The 18,887-nt window shown below is 40.0% G+C and overlaps 1 long non-coding RNA gene across 4 annotated transcripts in view; it reads right to left on the reverse strand.

Annotated features, from left to right (window-relative positions):
• LOC119239360 (uncharacterized) overlaps positions 1-18,887 on the reverse strand; it is a 105,614-nt gene that overhangs the window by 74,036 nt on the left and 12,691 nt on the right. For 2 of the 4 annotated variants that reach the window (XR_008550602.1, XR_008550603.1), the window contains exons 5-6: positions 18,213-18,325; positions 4,533-4,598 (exon numbers count right to left, since the gene is read on the reverse strand). This is a non-coding gene — a long non-coding RNA (uncharacterized LOC119239360). Of the gene's footprint in view, positions 1-4,144; positions 4,172-4,532; positions 4,599-6,781; positions 6,992-18,212; positions 18,326-18,887 lie in introns of those variants that run through there. The other 2 variants (XR_008550605.1, XR_008550604.1) reach the window with 2 other exon arrangements.

Consider the following 18,887-nt stretch of genomic DNA (forward strand, 5'->3'; position numbering starts at 1 on the left):
AATTAATTCAATGGGTTATATAATCCATTATGTCATTTTTGATATTGATGTTTATTTACATGATCCAATATTCTAGTTTTTGGTGCTTCCTTTTATCTTGTTCTTTTCTATGTCTTTCTGATATCTCATCACCATTATTACTTTCCAAAACAATAAGATGTTCCAGATTCCTCTGTCCCTTCCCTGCTCCAGCCCTGGAATGACGAATTATCCAAAATCCTACCTCTTTTCATGGAGAACAGTGTTTGAAACATAAGATTTGGTCAAAACTACAATGAGATACCATCTCACACCAGTGAGAATGGCACATATTAAAAAAACTAGCAACAACAAATGTTGGCGAGGTTGTGGAGAAAAAGGAACTCTCCTGCACTGTTGGTGGGAGTGCAAACTGGTCCAACCACTATGGAGAGCTGTGTGGAGATTTCTGGACCTACTAAACATAGAGCTTCCATAGGATCCAGCAATTCCACTCCTAGGTATTTACCCAGAGGACACAGAAATATCAATTCCAAAGAGCACCTGCACCGCTATGTTTATAGCAGCTCTATTTACAATAGCTAAGCGTTGGAAACAACCCAAATGCCCAAAAATAGATGACTGGATCAAGAAGATGTGGTACATATACACCATGGAATATTACTCAACATTCAAAAAAGATAAACACATGCAATTTGCAGCAACATGGATGGCGCTGGAAGGGATCATGCTCAGCGAAATAAGCCAGAAAGAAAAAGAAAAATACCGATGGTCTCACTCATAGCAGGAATCTAGAAAACTTAAATAAGGGACCAGGAAAAAGAATAACTATAAGAAAGAAAATATCAAAATTAACAAATAATTATGAACAAGAGACACTCTATGGGAGGTGGGGGAGGGGAAAGGAGGGCTTGGGGTAAAAATAAGGGGGTTGCAATTATATGGGGAATATAAAAATAAAAATTTAAATTAAAAAAAATAAAATAAAACATAAGATTTGGTGCTTGGTGTGCTCATTTGTCTTTGCTCCCAGGCCCTCTTACTGGACAGATATATATATATAAACAGACACACACACACATACACACAAATATATATATATATATATATATATATATATATATATATATGTCCTGAAGACCATGAATACTCAGTGAGATCTACAACTTGAATCCCAGATTTACAATGTTCAGCACAGTTTTCTCCTTTCCATATTTCCAGCTTCTTTATCCACCACCGTAGTACCTTAGCTTATTTATTAATTTGATCAATCTCACATAAGCAACTTCCCACCACTGCCTTTCCCTTCTGGCACAGATGTCTCTTGGGTCTGGATATTCCACACTATCCTCATTGCACTCAGGCTCACATCTCACCCCAGCATCTCCCAGCAATCATGCTGCCTTGACCCTTGTGGATTCCCACATAGCATGCGAGCCTGTCCTCTGGGGGTTCCTTCCCCATCTGCTCAGGTCTAGCACCCTGTGCAGTGTGTCCTCCTTTGCTGATTTCTCCTCGCCCCACATGGACTCAGATACCCCCCCACTGAGGCCATATCTCTACCACTTCACAGCCTTGTCATCCTGCTTACTGATCAGGCTGTGATTTTCTGCACAACTTCAACCCAGGTGAGGATGCTTACATCATTTAGTCCATAAAATGGCTTTAGGACTAAACTGTCCAAAAAAAAAAAAGAGGAAGCAATAAGCATTTATTGAATAAATGAATAAAAAATATCTTAAGCTTCTTCTGAACTGCTGCTCCCCCTGGGGAGCTTATCAGTGCTGTACAGGGGTTATTATGGTATCCAGGGGTGGGAGAACCAAATTTTATCTGAAATCCAAGCTGGAAGTCATACCTCTTCCCAAAGAGGTGGTAAAGCACCCTACCATAATCACAGTTGTCTATAAACTCCATATTTGATACTGATGTTTATTTACATGATCCATTATTCTAGTTTTTGGTGCTTCCTTCTTTCTTCTTGCTCTGTCTTTTTGATATCTCATCACAGTTCTCTATATTGGTAGCTAACCTGTGTGTGAGTCTAAAATCTCTCCTGCTGTGATTTTTCTATGGTGAGGTCAGTACTCTCCAGGCTCTAGGAGGTAATTAAACACCAAAGCTTTAGTTTCCTCTGATGGGATGGGGGAGGTTTAAAGATAAGATATTGAGCAAGAAGTGTTGGTTGTTGCGTGACTGGGAAATCCATTTTCAGCTCATACTAGAAGGAGGAAATGCCTTTTCCTGCCAAAAGGATGTCTAAATTTCACTTTCATTGCTACAGCATCCATGACAGAGATGAAAGAAGAGAAGGCACAGTGTCTATTATGGTCATTAAGGGGCTGAGTCACTATGCAATCATTTAGTTAGAAACTAAAGTGGTCAACAACTAGGGATAGCCCCTATGAGTGTCCTGAAATGATTCATCTAGCCAGTCCTAAACCTGCTAATTCTGCTTCCCCTTATCTGTCCTGTGGAAACTACAATAAAGGCCATTCTTCCTGTTTTTCCTTAACCTCTCTGCCTCCTGGCCAATCCTAGTTTTCTAATATCTGGTGGGGTGATTAGGGCAGATGGATAGTGGCTCAGAGAAGGCCATCCCCCTCCCCCAATTCAAGGAGGTGATTAAGGGTATGGACTCTGAATTGGTTGGTTTGCATGTAAAAGGGGTAGTCTCAAGACTATCTCTATAAATTAGCTAATCCTAGGAGGGACAATCCCTCCTGGATCAGCAAGACCCAGATATTCAAGCATCAGACAATACAGCACTGAGATGATATCAGGAAGGCTGAGAGGGAGCAGAAGTCCCATTTTATTCTTCTGGAGGCATTTGGTAGGCAGATTTGTTGAGGGTTTGGCAGAGGTGAGATTTTGTGGCAACTCTAAGATATTTCCAGACAAATGCCCATGCTGGCGCTACCATCATTGCCTGGAATTCCTTGTGAGTGCCTACAATTCCTCAACTCCCTGAAAGCTACCAGCATCCTTGAGAATTAGCAGAGGCTTTTCTGACCTGTTGTCTTTCTCCCCTTGGTTTCATAAGTACCCAATTCATTGCATTGCTTCTGAATTCCATCCCTGCATTCCATCTTCCTGTTTAAAATACCTAGAGCTATTGCTTCTTACTAAACCCTAACTAAGGAAGATGTGGATAATAGTATACACCTTGTATAGTTCATTGTTGATAATTATGTTAATTGGGCTTCTATCAAAATTTTGATATTTACAGTGAGCAAAACTATGAATATAATTCCCTTTCAGGAATTCTGACTTAAGAAGGTTTATTCCCCTCTGGTAAACTGCAGGCCAGAGTCTTCTTATCACCTTTATTTCCAAAATACTATGTCTTTATTTCTACTGTGGTATGAACACTTATTACCCTAATCATTTGTGTACAAATTTGACCTTTTGGTGAGCTCTGTGAGCTGCCCTAGGGTAGTGCTCTTGTGCACCCCACATTATAGCCTCATAATTTTGCATATTTCTCAACATACTGCAAATAAATGCCTACAATGGACATATCCAGCCCTGATGGTAGCAGAGAGTGCACTCAAATAATCATAAAATTGGGTCCTGCTTCTTAACTGTACTCTATCTTAGGTGCTTTACCATCATCATTCCTTTTAATCCTCACAGAAACCTTGTAGAGTAATAATATTTGAAACTAAGGCTTGAAGAGGTTTGGTTTTTCTCAAAGTTGCACAGTTAATAAATACCACAGCCCAGAGGCAAGCCCAGTTCTGACTGTCTCTAAAACCTCTTTCCATTATACAATTCTCTGTACTCAAGAGCAAGGCAAGTGTCTGATACAAAAAAAAAAAAAAGGCAGTAAAATATAAAGATCAGAGAGTTATGAATGCCAGAATAAGGTGAAGACTCTGTAGTGCTTAGTCATCCACACTCATGAGGCAGTAGCAGGTCAGCAGGGTAACCTACCTTTTGTAGGTGGAAAAGAACTGAGGCCAGAAAGTGAGGAAGGGGCAGCGGAGTATGTGAAGGACAGAGCAGAACCAATGGTGGGGAGTAGGCTTGCTAGAGTCTTTTTGTTCTCTCTAGTCCTATAAAGGACACAGGAACTGAATGGCATTGGAAGGCTGGGTAGGTCGAGGAGGGTCAATGAGTGGTTCTACTCACTAGCAGGTAAAGTTTCTTAAAGAGATGCAGTCCTGCTTCCCCTCACCTCCTCTCAGCACTGAAAACAAAACGAAAAACAAAGACTGTGGAACTCTACTTAAAACCAACCGGAACACCAATGCACTTTAGAAAGAGGGTTTTATGGTAGAGCAAACTCAAAGTTACTCACCCTTGGAATAAGAACAAGGAAGAAAATGAAGAACTTGGCTTTCAAAGATTCAGAAAGTTACATAGAAGAACAAATTCCCAGTGGAATGGGGATTTGTTCGCTCACCTTATCTGAGATCAGAGCTAACTGTCCCAGTTGTTCTGAAGAGCCCTAAATGTGTTTTTCCACTTGGGTGGAGCTGTTTTGTCCTACTTGGAACTGGATGCATCTCTTTGCAAGTCACATCATATCTTAGTGGTTGTTCACTTACCTCCCTAAGAGCTCTTTGAAGAAAAATAATATTCATCTTTACTTGTGTCAGTTGAATGAATGAAGGCTAAAGGAAATAAATTGAAAAAATGAACTTCCCTAGGATATATCTCACTTCTGTTCTATATAAAAGGACAGGGTTTTTAAATTAATTATTTTCTAAGAAATATCCTTGTTTATTTTTTCACAATGTAGGATTTCCCCTCTCAGGTGCCATCACCATAGTTTTCCCACCACCAAAGTGCCCACAGACCTCCACCACACTCCACCCTGCTCAGCACCTCCTTCTCTCCTTCCCTCTTCTCCCCCTTCCCTCCTGAGTGTCTTCGATCTAAGGTCTGCTTTCAAGGGTCAGTCTCACAGCTTGTAAAATGTTTGTTAAATTTATATATTATAATGGCAAGTGTTGCAGAGTTTGGAAAATATTCCAGGCCAGCAAGGTTTGTGGACTGATAGCTTCTGAAACTTGATCTCCAAGACTATTTCCTGTTTGGTGGTCTGGCTCTTAAGATCTTGAGATTGTCACAGGCAGGTGAACTGATAGAACTAATGTGACATTTTCCTACCCAGTATGGAAGCACAGATGAAATCCAATCTTAGAAAAATGATGGGTACTGAGACTTGACAAAAAGAAAAATTCTACATGCAGTGACCTTATTATTTTCTTGTAAAACTACAAGTATTATTTCCTTCCCTCACTTTTTCTGCCAACTTCTCACAGAGCAGTACACACACATTATCCAATTGTATAATACTCTGCATTGGTTTTCCAGGACAGAGTATCAAAGGCCCTCATGAAGAAAGAAAAGGTTTTTGTGGAAGGACACTAGATACTGTACAAGTTCTCACGTTGTCTGCCTTCCAAAACTGAAGGAGTTTTTTTGATTTGCTTTTACATTTGCATATTTTGAATATAAGACATTTAGGGCAAAAGAAGTGTGTCCTCATTTTAGTAAGATCTTGATATATTTTAGAGAAAAAAGTGGAAACAATAAAACATAAAAGAAAAAGAGAAACATTCCAGAGTTTCAATAAGGAATTTTTAAAAGTTTTTTAAAATATATAAATTGGTTCTATCAGTGATTCTAGCTTCATCCTGCTCATCACTGGTATTGCAGCAGATCACTAACTCCAGTAATGATTCACCTTATTCGATTAAAAGTTATCCAAGTCATTTACAATTAAATCATCTCCACTTTTCCTTTGGGGCCTTGGAAGAAACTAAATATTAGTTTGAAATTTAAAGAATTTATTTTTTAGTTGACTAGGTAAAAGTATTAAATTTATAAGATTTGTAGTTATTCAGGTTGACTAGTGAAGTCCACTCTGACAAATTATTTAATTATTTTTGAGAATGTATGGTATTTCTGACAAGGATTCTAGAATAAAATCTTTTTATTGATATTATTAATCTCTTGCTTTATGGGCTAGCAATATTGTTCTCATCATATCCCTTCTACTATCCCTCTAGGACAGTCTAATCAGAAAAGAATATTACAGAAACAGGATCCTGATAGACCACTGATGTTCTGTCAGTCCAGTTACTGGCATTCTGTAGAACATTGTTCTCAAAGGAAACATTCAGATGTTGATTAAGAACATTAGCAAACAATGGGAAAATCAGAACATAAATCTCTCCCTAATTAATAACTATTTCTGGATGCTGAAATTGAAGAATGTGAACTGGAGACTAGCAAATGTATGATTTCACATTAAATCCATAGGAAACTTTTTCCCATGCACCTGTATTTTTTTGGGTATTCTTCATCTTCCAAAGAAATTTAAAGCATGAGTTGTGCAAATGAGATGAACTTAGAAGGATCAAACAGTCTTGTTTAATTCCTTGCTTAACACAATTTCAAGATCTTAATAGCCAGATCATCAAACCATCTTAGGGTCTTTTTAAGCAAGGAAGTTAATACATAGCAACTTTATCAAATATTGCATAAAATGATGAATAATTTCACCAGCCCTCAAGTACGTTTGGCTTATGTGCCACAAGAAATACCAAGGATTCTGGCAACCACTAGAAGCTGGAAAAGAAAGTAATAAGGTAAAGAAAGTAATAAGGAAAAGTAATAAGCTCTTCCCTAGAGAGGGAAGAGCTCTTCTTCCTAGGTCATTTCTTCCTAGATCATATGTAATTTAACTGGGGGGCTAAGGATGCTCATTGTCATTGGATTGCTGCTGCATCTGTCTTTTCAGTGGACAGCACTTTTTAAAAAAAAGACATAACCATGCACTCATTTTCAATTCAAATTTAATATTATAACTCCTAAACTGTTAACCTAGACAGTTAATTTTAAGAACGGGACTAGAATAACTACTATGTGCTGGGAAGAGTCAGATGATATAGCAGAAAAAACAGTGACCGGAGAGTCATAAGACTGAACTTTCTGCTCTGACTTAGCCGAGTCACCACTGGAGAATCATCCACGCTCTTTGGACTTTGACTTCTCTCTGTGCAAAATGAGTAGGTGAAATACCATGATTTTTGCATTCCTTTCCAGCTCCAACATTCTCTGCATCTACCAATATCTATTATTCTCACTACAGAGATTACGCATTTTAATAAATGTAACAAATGTGTATCGAGGGAGTGAATGAACAATGTGTTTAAAAACAACATCCTATTAAACATTTGTTTTTAGAGTTTTGTGACTAATTAACATTTGTTGAATGACTTTGGTGGCTTATTATTAAATATACTGCACTATTTTAGGCACAGTGAGGAATTCAAATGAAGTTAGATCCCTACCTTGAGGAAATTCAGGCTTGAGTAAGGAAAAAAGACATGCTCAAGGGCAGATCTTGTTAACAACCTGGTGAAGCTCAGGCTTTTCATTCATCAAGGTTTTTGTCTCCATGAAGTGGGAAAAGCATACAGCTGAGAGCACAGCATTTGGTTTGGGTAGATAAAGATTTCCATTTATTGACAGCTACTAGTTTTGGAATGTTTAATAAGTGCTAGACCTTAGAATGAATAACTTTAAGTAATATCTGACTTAAACTTCACTTAGTAGCATGGGATTTTGGGGTGCCAGATTAAAGATGCTGTGTTATGTGATGCTCCTCCCCCAAGAGGGAGAATCTGTATTTCCTCTTCTTGAATTTGGACTGGACTCTGCCCTGACCAGCAGGGTACAGAAAATGGCTCTATCACCATTCAGGTTAGCCTTTAATAGGATGCTAACTTCTAGCTTATTCTCTTAGAGCACTGAGTCTCCCTTTTAAATCTGATTAACCTGATGGGGAGACTCTGTGGAAAGAGCTTGATGAACCATGGAGATAAATAAGAGCCCAGCTGATCCCAGTCTCCAGATATCCTATATGAATAATACAATATTGGATTCTCTAGTTCAGTCTACCCACCAGCTATGCCCCTGTCAATGTCAGATGGAACAGAAGAACCAGCTAGCAAATTCTGAACCAAACCCCTAATGCATAATATCATGAGCTAGAATAAAATGTAATTTAAAGAAACTAAATTTTGGGGTAGGTAATTATGCAGCAGCTAACTTGAGCACTTGCAAAAATAACATCTGAAATTTGGCTTCCTGGCCTGTTTATTTTATTTTTTATTTAAAAATTTTTTTTTAAAGATTTATTTATACAAGAACTGGGGTATAGGCCAGATGCACAGGAGGGTTAGAGGATTCACCAGAGACAGAGTGGGGAACAGAACAGACAGACTGACGATATACACTGCTGAGGGGAGCAGCAGGCGAGACAGGAGAGGTCTGCCAAGCCATGTGGGACCCTCGCCGACCGGCTGGGATCGAAACGGCACTGCAGAGGCTGTGAACAGCTTCACAGCACAGCACTCAACCTCCTGCGCCACCAGGGGAGGTCCTATTTTATTTTTTTAAAAAGATTTATTTATTTATGCATACAAGAGCTGGGGTACAGGCCAGAGGTGTTGGGGATAAGAGGATTCACCAGAGACAGAGTGGGGAACAGAACAGGCAGACCAACCGAAGTACACTGCTGAGGGGAGCAGCGGGCAAGCCAGAAGAAGTCTGCTGCTCCATGTGGGTTGCTCCCTGGCCGGCCGGGGATCAAACTTGTGCTGCGGTGGCTGTGGATAGCTTCATAATGCAGTGCTTAACCCCTTGCGCCATCAGGAAAGCCTGAAGTATTTAATTTTTTAAATTTGTTTTTGCATAGAAGAACTGTGCTGTAGACTAGAGGGGTGGGGGGTGAAAGGATTCACCAGAGACAGAGTAGGAAGCAGAACATGTGGGTTTACTGAAATATATTGCTAAGGGGAGCAGCGGCGAGACAGGAGAGGTCTGCTGCACCACATGTGGTTTAACTTCCTGACATGGGATCAAACTCAGGCTATAGATGTGATAGCACTGAGACTTAACCCCTAGGCCACCAGGGAGGCCCCTAAATGTGAGGCATTTAAATCATGCCTGCCACATACTAAGCTTCTGATAAATGTTAAGCAAAAATACCGTGGATGATGATGATGGTTTAAATTAAACAGGCCAGGGTCTCCCTGGTGGTGCAAGGGGTTAAGACACAACCTATGAAACTGTCCACAGCCTCTGCAGCACAAGTTTGAGCCCCCAGCTGGGCAGGGAGCTACCCACATGACACAGCAGACCTCTCCTGACTTATTTATTTATAAATAAATAAATCTTAAAAAAATTAAATACTTCATATTTAAACCTCACAAAAATCTTATGAAAGATACACTATTAACATTCCCAATTTTCAGACAAGGTAACTGAGACACCGCAAGGTTAAGTGACTAAAATACCATCACGCAGCTAATAAGTGGCAGAAATAAGATTTAGACTCAGGCAGCCTGAATGCAAGAGTAGAAGATGTTTTTAGAGCTTATTTTAGTGTCAATCACATAGAGGACTCAGTTCATGGTGAGGTGATAGTGGCAATAGTAGTAGTAGGAGGAGCAATAGTAACAATTATTTTCATCAAATATAAAAATATTCTCAGGAAATCTGGGTTCTGAACCAACACTTCAAGGAGAGGAAAAAAACAGGTATGTAGGGTAATGAGAAAATGGTTTTGATTAGGAAGCAGGAAAAAGATGTAGCAGAGGGATATGCAAGTATGATAGAAAATGCTGCTAAGTGAAGGTGAGTTTGGGGTTTAGACAGTGTAGCTAACTTGGTCCTTAGGCAAGTAACTCAAAGCCATGCCTCTGTAGGGTCTTTTTGCTCAAAAGGAGAAAGTGACAGCACAGGGCTGTGGGTGATTTACTGTGGCAGCCAATCAAGTCACGCGTTCACGAAATGCATGCCTTACCGCTGCTCTGCATTACCTTGCTTCCTCTCCCAATTAGGGGAAATACCTTTTCATTTATAAAGCAGTGCGTGGGCAGCCACATGGTCCCACAGTTGAGGAGACCTGATGGGGGTCGTACTAACATGACCAAGGTCAAGTGGTCAAAGTTATTTACAGCCTATTAGGCACCATTCATGTCAGCCAGGCGTATCCTATGTAGCCTTCCGAAAGGAAGTAAATATGCTGGGTCCTGGCTTTCAGTATAGCCATGTGGCCAACGGGGCTCGTCTGTAAGTTACCTGAGAAATGTAAACAACAACTTCCAGATGAGTGATGAGAGGGTCTATCTATCTATCTATCTGTGCATACAAGAACTGGGGTATAGGCCAGAGGTGCAGCCAATCAAGTGGCAGCCAAGTGGGGGTGACAGGATTCACCAGAAAGAGTAGGGAAGCAGAACAGGCAGATCTACTGAAATACACTGCTGAGGGGAGCAGTGGTGCAGGGGTTAAAGACAGCGCTTTCACGCTATCTCCAGTCACAGAGGGCCTATCTTTTCCTGAGTAAGGGTTATAACTTTGGCAGAGAATCCTCAAATGCTAATTTTGGAAGAGACCTTAATCTAAAACACTCATTTTAGAGATGCACAGACTGATGACTATAAAAGCAAAGGGATTTATCGAATTTTCCAATACTCATTATGTTGTAGCCACGTATAGAACTATAACTTTTTGTCACTTCTACTAGCTTTTCCTTAGAATATATGGAAATTCATGATCACTTATTGAATACCGTTGGAATAACTGGATACCAAATTGAGTTCAGTCCTTTAGATTCACATAACACAAAATAAACGTCAGCCTAATTTCTTAATTGTAAAAATGTCATATTTTTGTCATACTTCCAAATAGTGAAAAATATATTACATTCATAGAGGTGTAATATAATTATGTCAGATTGGAGCAATAAGATAGTTTAATAGTGCTGACTACGTAAGAATTTTTAAACTGTACAATAAAAATAGCAAAGATGCAATCCAAATAAACGTTACAAATTGGGAAGGTCTTTACTAATACAAGATTTAATAGATAAATGGCAAGAAAATTAAATAATTTGCCAAAATTGTATATATTATTAAACCTGTAAGAAACTGTTAAGCCTCATTAACAGAGACATAATAATTAAAACAAGGTGCAATTATATACCTACTAGATAAGCAAAGATTTTTATTTTCTTGACAGCAAATAATGCTATCAAGATAATCACTATAATCAGATTATAGTGAAATAATTTTCTGATAGCAATTCAATAAGAAAGTTTTCCAGAAAGAGAAGATGATTATCCTCTCTGCTTCTGTCATAAATTCCTCACCCTGACCCTGGTCTAGTTGTGAGTCTTTGATGCATATTCATACTCCTCCTACAGATAACCTTGCCTTGATTCTAGAAGTGATCTTTCATCAATGCCAAAGCCAGATTCCTAAGGATCTTTAAGAGATGTCACTGAGCAGATCAAGCAATTTCACATAGAAATAGAGAACCTCTGTTAATACCAGACTCCATATTTGGAATAACCCCCCCACCCCATATTTTCTCTGGAACTCTTTTCATAAAAAGAGAAGATGGTTTGGCTCCAGAATGAAAGACTACCCTGCACTTACTAGAAATTTCCCCCAGACCCCCTCGTGCAGGAGTCTTGCTTCCCACCTGGGAATTTTCCCTGAAAAGTTGAGCTGTTGCTGTAGCATGCCTTTTCAGAGTGGAACTACCACTTGGGTCCTAGTTTGTAACCTATATTTGCCCTGATCTGCTGGACTCTACCTAAAACTCATCCTGATCATCATGATGAGTGGAACAGGCCTCCAGAGCCTGCAAACCCTCAGTCAGCCACCTTCTGTGGGTGTTAAAGGGAATGTTCAAAGGGGATAAACAGTATCTATATAGGTAGATCTGAAGGTCCACGTACTTCAGTCTCAGAACATTGCTGTGTTCAACAAATTCAGACACAACAACTTCAAAGGCTAAGAGTAAATAAAAGGGTTCCTGGGCCTCCCTGGTGGCACAAGGGGTTAAGACACACCTATGAAGCTGTCCACGAGTTAGATCCCTGGCTAGGGAGTAACCCACATGGTGCAGCAGACCTCTCTTGACTCGCCTGCTGCTCCTCTCAGCAGTGTACTTCAGTCAATCTGCCTGTTCTGTTCCCCACTATGTCTCTGGTGAATCCTCTTAACCCCCGCATCCCTGGCCAGCACCCCACCTCTTGTATGCATAAATAAATAAATCTTAAAAAAAAAGAGTTCCTATTTTAATGATCCAATGACTATTAAAGGGGGTCCAGAGAAACACTCCTTCCAACCCTCTCCCCTCTGTTCCCCGTACCTCATGCAGCTGCTCCCAAGCCCCCTCCAGCCCACAGTCTTTCTCTTCTCACGGCCTCCATTCTTCCACCTCCCTCATCAGACTTCATCATTGAGATCAACTTAGCCTGATCCCAAGAAGAAAGAAGCCCCCTTTATGAATAGAGAGGAGGCTTTGAAATTGCATTTCCAAATAAAGGATTTCCTTTGGTGGGGTGGTTAGAGCTTGAGTCTGTGAACAATGCTATGTCAATATTTATCTTGTCACTTATTACTGTTTGGAAGTTTTTACAAAATGCCTATCTGTCCCCCACTTCTTTGTTAGTAGTTTGGACTGAATTTGAGCTGGCAGGGATCCTTTTGCCTGGATTATCATAGCAGTTGCATGGGTAGAAAGAAAAAACAGTGAAGCAAGTTTTTATAAGTGGTTTCCTAAATAATTTAGAGGAAAGGAGAAGCCGTGCTCAATGGCTACTTCAGGCAGAACAAATCTGAACCTCTCTGCCCCGCCACCAAAAGTATGCCCCCAGCTATATCGTGTTCTTAACCCACATCACATCAGAACTCTGATGTGGGGATGTGAACGCCCTCTAGAGGCTGAGGCGTGTCACTAAAAGCATTAGAGTATGTAATGCCATAGGGGTTGTAAGGAAGCCAACTGTGAAAAACTCTAAGAATAATGAAAAGGTGGTGACTCAGCTAACCCCAGAGTCTGAAGAAGTCTTCATAGACAAGATGAGTGAGTGACTGAAAGAATGAAATTGCTCTAGTTTATACTCGATGACACAATTTTTTTCATTCTGTATTCTTGAAAATATACATAAACTATTGATAGTATATTTCTAGTTGCGGGATGAGGCATTTATTGGTTCTCTTTCTGGAATTTCTCTTGGTTTTGCCTTATCACTTCCTGACTACTTCTATGCAGGAATGCTTGGCTCTTCCTGAGAGAGGGTGTGTGAGAGCAGACCCTGGGTATCTTTGCTGGGCAGACATATAACTTCAATTTATGTCTGCAATACTCCAAAGGTTTTTGAAGTCCCCAAGTGTTCTAAATCCAAGACAAGGCATTTTGAAATAATGAGACAGGACCAAACACACTGAATTCTATCTTCCCTACCCACATCTCCTTTATATTAGCTTTAAACAGGGCGATGGTGCTTAGAAAAAAGAAGCCACCCAACAAGAAACACAAAATGATTATTTTCTTCGACACTGTGGGAAATAATTGGTTTGCTTTGAATTCTGTGTGCTGAGGGTGAGTAATTGTCAAGAAGTTAAACCACTTTCCAAGTTGTTTCTAACTAAACTCTTGCCCTAGGGTTTGAGAAATCTCCCTCTCTAATTTATGTCTTTGGTCGGTGGCTGCTTATAATCAAGAAGATTGCACTTGAAAGGTATAGGGATTGACCCTATGATTGACATTAGAAGATTTTGTGTAATTACAAGCCAGGGAGTCTAGAACCATAGATCTCTCGCATACAGAGAGGACTGCAGACATTTTAGACAAACTGCACATTCATCAAGAACAGCTTCTCTGTGATGTGCTCTTTGTAAGCAGAAGTACCATTGGCTTTTCATCTTTGGAGTTTCTGTTATCCCATTCCATTTGTTTTTATAATGAAATCATTGGTTATATTCATTCATTAAGAATTTATTGAAAATCTAGTGTGTGCCAGGCATGCACAGCAAGCTTTGTGAACAGTGAGTGGAGGAAGCAGATCTAGGCAAACAGATTGTTAAATTCAAGGCAATATATTTAGGAAGACTTGGGGAGGACCTACATCAGGGGCAACAAATGTTTCCATTAAGGGTTAGATAGAAAATATTTTAAGCTTTGTAGGTCATATGGTCTCTCTTGCTGCTATTCAACTCTGCTCTTATAATGTAAAATCAGTCACAGAGAAGACATAAATGATGAACTAGCTGTTTTCTAAGAAAACTGTATTTATTGACATTGAAACCTGAATTTCATATGTCACAATTAATTCTTTTAAAACCTTTTTTCCAACTGTTAACAAATACAAAAACTATTCTTGGCTCACAGGGCCTTACAACAAGATTTTGTAAGAGAATAGATTTTCATGTGGGCCAAAGATTGCTGACCCCTAACATGGACATTTAGGGCATTTTCCCACTGTTTTGGAAGTACCTGACTAAATGGGAGGGGTGTACTTACCCTTGTTTTAGGGGTGACCTATGCAGCAGCTTCGTAGAGATACTGGAGTTGGTAAAATATTGAAAGACATGTAGAGAAGGACATTCTCTACACTCTACTCCTCCTCATAGTAACTGTTCCAGTGTGCTGAAACCTTCCTATGAGGGTAGGAAATCCTTCCAAATGTCTAAATCCACTCCATTAGAAATAAAACTTTATCAATGAAATGAAACCAAACTCCAAACACTAATGCATCTGAACTGTTTCTCCTAGAACTCAACGGCATGCGACAAGCTTAGCTATATGAATAGCTCTGAAATAGAAGAGCAGTTTCTGCAGTATGGGTTTTGATGAGCCTAGCCCTTGGGTTCCAATGCATCAGTTATTGTTTTCAGCTGGAAGGAGCCTTTGTCAAATTTAGAATCCATCTTATGCTAAAATTTGATGATGGAACAAACTACTTCCTGAGACAATAAGTTGCCCATGCTGGAATTTCATAAGGTAGAACTAGAAGTCACTTAGTGACAAAGGGAAATGAAGTGGGACCTGCAGCGTGAGTTTATAAAGCATCACATATGCTGCCCTTGCAGTGCATGTCGTCTTGCCTTAATTGGTGAAACAACATGAAAAAAGGAGAAATTATGCTGTCATGCACAATAATTTACTTTTCAGATTACCTAGGCACAACCTCACCACTTGGTCAACATAATTACCAAGTCACATGGTTCCCTAGGACCCTGGGATGAGGAAAGGAGCAAGTGGGTATTTTATATTCAGTTTGGGTTGTTTTTTTTTTTTCCTTTAGCCTCATGAGCAAAACACCAGGCATTTTAGTTAAAAGGAGATGAAAAAGTAGAGGCGTTTCATTTCATTTTATAACCCAGACTAATGTCCTTTCCCCTGTTGATTTCTGATCTTAGAAACCAAACACCTGCTAAGGGGATGAAGTCTGAAAAGAGAAAAGCTAAGTTTTAGCTCTGTCCCAGTGGTGAGCATTTAAACGAGAGCATAAGAAATAAAGTCTTATAAACCAAGTGGCAAAGCTTTCCCTGACCTGGACTCTTAGGGTCCAACCCCAAGAAAAGGGCAGGTCCCCAAGGCCGCTCTCTCCGGCACTGGCTGGCTGAACCGCTGTGTCAGCAGCCCCATACGTCATTAGCTGGCCTGGAGAAGCTCCAGCTGCCTTCCTCATACACTCTCTCTGTACCTCTCACTTTAAAAAAGCTTTCATCAACATCACTGCAAACATCTTTTGTTTTCCCAGCTGGAGAAGTCTTTCTTTTTGTTTGCAGCCCATCTCTGGCTAACTAGGTTCTTTTGCCCTTAAAACTGCAGCCATGAATCAAAGGGAATCATCACCTGAAAACTCTAAAGTGAATCTGAGCGCTCTGGGATTCTACGGCCCATCTATCTTCTTGGAGCTGCCATCTTCAGTTACATTTTCCTGTCTGCTGTTGGTGGTCATCATCTTCATCACCTTCCCACTCTTCCCATCCTCCGTATCAGAGGCAAAATATGAAGATCCTCCTGGCAATATTTTCTTCTGAGATTTAACTCCAATACAACATAAGCCTCTCTTTGCTTGGCGGGTTTCTCAATCCCTCTGTCAGGCTGGTCTATGGCTGGAGTTATTTACCACGTAAAATGATTTCCTATTCTAAGGTTTCCCCCAAATTCTCTGCAAATGATTTTACAATAAATCTAGGAAAGAAAAATCAGTGTTTTTTTTTTTCAGCGTAAAGGGCTGACACCTACCTATTCCTTACCCACAAAACCTTGTGCAAAATTCTTGGCTTTTACTGTCTTCATGCATTCCAATCCTCATCGTCCAAAGTAAGGTGTAACTTTCAAAAGCCTCCTGTCTCGAGGGAGGAGACTCCACTTTGATACTAAACATTGTTTAAAATTTTATTGCAAAATTCTCATCAACCCTGCTACTTCAGGAATATGTCCTTATAATCATTTCCTCACACCCAAGTTTTTGTTATTTTAGGTTATAGTAGAAATGGTGAAGATTATCATGATTTTCTGAGAGACGTAAGTTGATGTGAGAAAATTTTCTTTAGATGATTTGTTTCTAAGCTGGGGAGTTACTGAATTTCACCAAAGCCCTGCCAATTCAGCTAGCCTCTAATACCATGTCTTTTCTTCTATTTATTCCTTGTTCATTCTTTGGAAATTTGCCCCAATTGCACAGATCACAAGAGGAAGAAACCCAGGCAAGTGAGCACAGTTCAAGCTGGAGAACATACAAAAGTGCACAATTTGTTGCTCACTAAGAAATTTTAAACATCCCTTGCTGCCCTGATTTCTTCAGGCAACAGCCCTGGGACATGCCCTACCAGTAAGCCTCTCCCATAATACTTCAACTAAAAGTTAACCCTGGCCACATAGGGCAGCTTCCAGGACCCTGTTCCAGCTCAGTGATAGTTGATGTTCATGCTGATTTGTCAATGCCTGTAACAAATCAGTTAAATATTTTAAACATCACTCTTACTCTTTATTGTGAAACTTTGCTTCATCTGCTATGCTGGCATATGACCACGTTCCTCTGGTCTCTACCTGGTAAGTGAGGTATCTTAGGATCCAGGAATTTTTGATCTTTTGAAGAGTCTAACCATTGTCAGATGCATGAACTACTTTTATCAAACTTTGGTCTTTGTTTAAAAATCAGTACCTGAAGGGCCTCCCCCGTGGCGCAGTGGTTGAGTGCTGGGCTGCGAAGCTGCCCGCAGCCTCTGCAGCGCTGGTTATATCCCTGGCCACCGGGGAGGGTCCCACATGGCGCTCAGACCTCTTCTGCCACCCACAGATCCCCTCAGCAGTGTACTTTGGTCCTTCTGCCTGTTCTGCTCCCTGCTCAGACTCTGGTGAATTCTCTCATCCTCCCACACTTCTGACTGTACCCAGTGCTTGTATAAATAAATGAATAAATCTAAAAAAAAAATCAGAACCTGTTCAAGACTAAATTATACCCATCCCCACACCCATCCCCAATTCATATGGGCAAGTCCTCACCTTCAGCATCTCACAATGTGACTATATTTAGAAAAGAGACTTTAAAATGTTAATTAAGTTGAAATGAGGTCATGAGGATGGGTCCTACCCAATGTGAAGCATCCTTGTTAGGAGAGGAAATTTGGACACAGACATACAGAGGGAAGGCCATGTGGAAACACGGGGAGGAAATGGCCATCCGCTAAAAAGAAGTCACAGATGAAACCAACCCCCTGACACCTCGATCTTGGACTTCTAGCTTTCAGAATTGTGAGAAAATAAATTTCCCTTGTTTAAGCCACCAAGTCTGTAGTACTTTGTTATAGCAGCCCTAGCAAACTAATATAGTACCTCTTCCTGACCTTGTCATTAATTCATGCCATTAATACATACTCTCTCTTTGCAGTATTAACATTCTGCTTAGGATGACCATACAGGCTGTTATTTCTGCCATCCTGGTATGATCTCTCAAAAGTGTCTCCGTTTGGAAGATAAATTGTATGGTCATTCTAAATTTAACTCTTAGTTCCAATATTTGTAATTTTCTCTCACATTCTCAATATTTTCCCTCTTAAATATCCTCACCTCTTTCTTCAAACCCTAATATTTGCTATGTTTCCTAATTGCCTCTAAAATATCCTACCAGGGGCCTCCCTGGTGGTGCAAGGGTTAAGTCACAGCAGACACTCAACTGCTATCAGCAGCCACTGCCAGGGAGCTAACCCACATGGTGCAGTAGACCTCTCCTGTCTCGGCCCTCTGCTCCCCTCAGCAGTGTATTTCAGTCAATCTGCCTGTTCTGTTTCCCTGCTGTGTCTCTGGTGAATCCTCTCACCCCCCGCATGTCTGGACTATACTACATTTCTTATATGCATAAATAAATAAATCTTTTAAAAAATGAAATATCCTACCTCCTGAAATGGCCCACCAGGCCATGGTATGGTTCTGTAGATATACACTGGGATCAGGGTCTTGAACAAATTTCTATAGAGAGTTGTAAAGAACTGAAGACTCCTCTCCTTCCCTTAAAATATACATAAATCATAGTTATTCTGTGTTGTCTTATTTCTATTACTTCATACTCAAGTAATTTTTGAGGAAATATTCTTAATGCTTCTAATCTTTCCATCTAGATTCACTTTGTTGAATTTATGACTCAGCATTCAAAAAAGATAAACACATGCAATTTGCAGCAACATGGATGGAGCTGGAAGGGATCATGCTCAGCGAAATAAGCCAAAAAGAAAAATAAAAATACCGGATGGTCTCACTCATAGCAGGAATCTAGAAAACTTAAATAAGGGACCAGGAAAAAGAATAACTATAAGAAAGAAAATATCAAAATCAACAAACAACCATGAACCAGAGACACTCTATGTGGGGGTGGAGGCGGGGAAAGGAGGGATTAGGGTCAAAATAAGGGGGCTGTAATTGTATGGGGAACATAAAAAATAAAATTTAAATAAAATGTGAAAAAAAAGAATTTATGGCAGACTTTAGAATATAATTAATGCATACTTCTATCCCATCCCATCTTGTAGCTGGCTATAGCAGTAGAATGCTTTCTGGCAAGCCGACAGGAGGAG

The sequence above is a fragment of the Talpa occidentalis genome, unplaced genomic scaffold (genome assembly GCF_014898055.3).
Source record: "Talpa occidentalis isolate TD23 unplaced genomic scaffold, MPIMG_talOcc4v2.1, whole genome shotgun sequence".
Classification (NCBI taxonomy): Eukaryota; Metazoa; Chordata; class Mammalia; order Eulipotyphla; family Talpidae; genus Talpa; species Talpa occidentalis.